Genomic DNA, 4,407 nt, shown 5'->3' with positions numbered 1-4,407 from the left:
TAAACGAAGGGAATGACGGGAATCAACTCTTGAGTACGATGAGCGCGTTGGCAGAGGCACGACGAAGAGGAATCTCTCGTGAATAGATCAGGGCTTACGATCTGAGCAAGGGCATAGATGCATCTAATGAGAGTCTGCATTTATTCATTGATGCACACCGTTTCTCTCATCCCTCCCACCTCCTCGATAAAGCAATGCACGTTTTTTTTGTGTTTTTCTTTTCATTTTTATTTTTCATTGCTTAAGTTCTTAAGTTTTCAGGCTTCGGTGGTGTAGGCAGTAGTAGCAGTAGTAGTATAGGGAGGGGTCAGCCCGATACTCCCCCGTGTCGATACTCCCTCTCACAAAGATCCAAAAACAGTCAAATACAGATGTATGTATACATTTGTGACTGATAATGCTTTCTGCTTGATCAAAGATGTGTTGTGGAATGATGAATGTGTTATGTGTTCTCTTCATACCAGCCGTCCGCCTTCATAGTTGAGCAGCGACTTGTGTGTTGGGCCCGCTGTTGTGTGGAGTGGACTAGATTTTTTCATCACGACTCAGTGGATCTGTGGGGAAACGCTCTCTCTCTCTCTCTCTCTCCGACTGCCACTCTGTCTCTCTCTCTTTCTCTGTCTCTCTCTTCGTCTCTCATTTTCTGTTTCTCTGTCTCTCCCCCTCTCCGACTGCCACTCTGTCTCTCTCTCTTTCTCTGTCTCTCTCTGTCTCTCTCTTTCTGTCAGTTTTTTTTCTCTCTTTCTCTCTGTCACTCACTCTCTGTCTCTCGGCATTTTCTGTTTCTCTGTCTCTCCGCCTTTCTGCATCTCTCTCTGTGTGTCTCTCTCATTCTCTCTAAGTTCTCTGTCAGTTTCTTTCTCTCTCTCTTCTCTCTCTCTGTCGCTCTCTCACCGTCTCCGTCTCTCATTTTCTGTTTCTCTGTCTCTCCCCCTCTCTCTCTGTGTCTCTGTGTCAGTTTCTCTCTCTCTCTCCGGCTCTCTGTCTCTGTCTCTCTCATTCTCTCTCTCCCCTCTATCAGTCTCTCTCTCTCTCTTCCCTCTGTCAGTCTCTCTCTCTCTCTCATTCTCTCTCTTCCCTCTCTCTCTCTCTGTCTCACTCTCCGTCTCTCATTTTCTGTTTCTCTTTCTCTCCCCCTCTCTGCCACTCTCTCTTTCTCTCTCTTTCTGTCTCCCCCTCTCTGCCTCTCTCTGTGTCTCCCCCCTCTCTGCCACTCTCTCTCTCTCTCTGTCTATCTCTCCCGACCCAAGCCTTTCAGTTTGTATTGTGGCCCAAGGCCGATGTACATCAAAACAGTTCTGAGTTCTCTTTGTATCTCTCATTCTCTCTCTTCCCTCTCTCTCTCTCCGTCTCTCATTTTCTGTTTCTTTATCGCTCCCCCTCTCTGCCACTATCTCTCATTCTCTCTCTTATTCTCTTTCTCTCTGTCTCTGTCTCTCTCACTGTCTCTGCCCGCACACACACACTTATACACAAACATATACGTTGTGTGCATCCCGCTGACACACAGTAAATACATTATTCGGTGAACACCACACACACACACACACACTGTTTCGCCGCGATATGAGATTCAGTATTGATGATGGTTTTAAAGTTAATCAATGTAATTTTTCACAATTTACAAAGAAAACCAAGAAGGGCTTTATGGAATAAGTTCAAACTGGAAAGAAAAATACCACTGAAAAGAAACAGGTCAGTAACAGAACGCCTGTAACGCTAGGGTACATTTTAGCTGGTCATTCTTGATAGTAAAAGACTGAGTGATATGATATGAATCTCTACAAACCTAATCTTAGTCAAATAGGACACTTCTTTAATAACAACATATCATTTTTGTTGATCACACACTTTCTCGACAATATAAAAACAGTGTCTTTTTTAATCATACCCTGGTATATTCATACCGTAAATCGTTTTTGGCAGACAGATATATTTGGATGGCAAATTGATAAAACTTTCGGGAAATCATTATGAACCCCCCCCCCCTCCCGCTTGGGTAAGGGGTGTGTGTGTGTGTGTGTGTGTGTGTGTGTGTGTGTGTGGGTTATGGCCACTTGAAGGTCTACCACCAATGACCGCTGACCATCAATGACTATTGCTGACCACTGACCGTCGCTGACCACCAGACCACCACTGGCTACTGACCAAGGCTGACCCGGGAGAACATAATGATGATGATGATGGAGTCTCCCGTCGGACCGACGGATGAGTAGGCAGGCAGGCTTATCTGTCGGTGTGTGTCCTCATATGGGAGAAGAGGCCGATTCTGGATGCGCAGCACTTCCCACATGTGTTGCAAGGGAAAACGTCTCCAGAAGTTGAGCCCTGCTTCCTTCGCTCACGCTTCCCCTTAATGGCTAGCGTTCACTTGTTTTCAAACGTCTTTATGCCACTAGAGCACAGCATCCTCCAGCGAGAGCGGTCAAGGGCATCAGTTTCCCAGGAAGCGATGTCTATGTCACAGGCTTTGAGGTTTGTCTTCAAGGTGTCCTTGAAGCGCTTGCAGGGTCTTCCAAGTTCGCGGTGGCCTTCCTTCAGCTGGCCATACAGTAGCATCTTCGGGATCTTGCTGTCTGTCATGCGGACAACGTGTCCTGTCCAGCGTAGCTGGCACTGGATCAGCAGGCTTTCGATGCTGGGCAGGCCACTCCTCTCTAGGACCTGGAGGTTGGAGACCCTGTCTTGCCACTTTATGCCGAGGATCTTTCATAGGGATCTCTGGTGAAACTGCTCAAGTTGTTGAATGTGACGGCGATACGTCGTCCATGTTTCACAACAGTACAACAAGGTAGTCAGCACAACAGCTCTGTAGGTTTTGATTTTGGTGCTGAGCCTGATGCCTTTGTTGTTCCACAGCTTGTTGTTGAGTCTGCCAAAGGCGGAGCTGGCCTTGGCGATGCGCAGCGTCACTTCTGCATCAAGGGCTCCGTTACTGCATAGGGTGCTGCCCAGGTAGCAAAACTTGTCGACTGACTTGATCTCTGTGTGATCGATCTTGATCGCAGGTGGGGGGCCGGCACTGGCGTTCTGTGAGCTAGCTGGTTGATACATGGACTCGGTCTTGCTGAGGTTGATGGTGAGTCCAAAGCGCAGTCATCAGCGAAGAGGAACTCTCTCAACATTGCTCCAAACACCCTGGACCTAGCGTGGAGTCGCCGCAAGTTGAAAAGATTGCCATCTGTGCGAAACTGAATGTAGATGCCCCGGTCACAGTCTTGGAAGGCGTCAATCAGTATGGCAGAGAAGAGAATGGAAAACAGTGTGGGTGCCAGGACGCAGCCCTGCTTCACTCCATTTACCACAGGGAATTGATCAGACATGTCAGTATTTTCCTGTACTCGCCTGCATGCCATCATGGAATGACGCAATCAGCTGGATTAGGCTCTCTGGGCAGCCGAACTTTAGGAGGATCTTCCACAGACCACGGCGGTTCACCGTGTCAAAGGCCTTAGTCAGGTCTACAAAGACCACGTGGAGCTCCTTGTTCTGCTCACGGCACTTCTCTTGCATCTGGCGAACGGCAAACACCATGTCACATGTTCCCCTGCTTGAGCGGAAGCCGCACTGTGCTTCAGGGATGACAGTGTTGGAGACATGGTCAACTAGTCTGTTCAGTATGATGCGGGTGAAGATCTTGCCGGCGATGCAGCACGTCTTTGGTGATGGGGAGGCAGTGGATGTTCAACTTTCTAGGGGGTTTCTGCCTGGCTGGCTGGAGCTTGCGTGCAAGCCTGATGTTACTGCATGCAAGGCGAGATAGGGGGTGGGGGGAGAGTAGGCTGAGGAAGAGATGGGGGGAAGACGGAGAAGGACAGTAGGACAGAGGATGGGTGGGAGGAGATGGGTGGGAGGGGATGACATCCAATAATTTTACTCCCCCATTCTTTGGATGAAAATGTGTGCTCTTTTTTTCTGTTTGTTTTTTGTGAAGCGTCTGCAGGTGATTGTTACTGCAGAGGGTAGGAGGTTGTGCTGACACAATCAGCTGCAGACACTCCGCAACAGTGAAAAGAATGAGCTATTTTTCCTCCAAAGTAACCCCACCCACTGCCCCTATTTTCGTTCTATCCTACTTTTCCCACTGTACCCCCCCAACCCCCGTATTTTCCTTCTGTCCTACTTTCCCTCTTCCCCCAAACCTTCCCCACTCCATCCGTTATTTTCCTCCTATCCTACTGACCCCAAACCTTCCCCACTGTCCCCCCCTTCCTGCTCTGCCAACCCCACTATCCTACACTCTCTTCCCCACTCAAACCCCCTATCCTACTCTCTCTCCCCCTTCCTCCACTGCCTAACCTCTTCCATCTGACCTGTCACACAGAGCACAAAACACAATTAAAAAAAAAAAAAGAAAAAAAAGGAAGAAAGACCACATATTTTCCTCCAAAGAACAGAGGAGTAGAG

The sequence above is a fragment of the Babylonia areolata genome, chromosome 23, assembly GCF_041734735.1.
Source record: "Babylonia areolata isolate BAREFJ2019XMU chromosome 23, ASM4173473v1, whole genome shotgun sequence".
Lineage (NCBI taxonomy): Eukaryota > Metazoa > Mollusca > Gastropoda > Neogastropoda > Buccinidae > Babylonia > Babylonia areolata.
Note: the sequence above shows the minus strand (reverse complement) of the source record.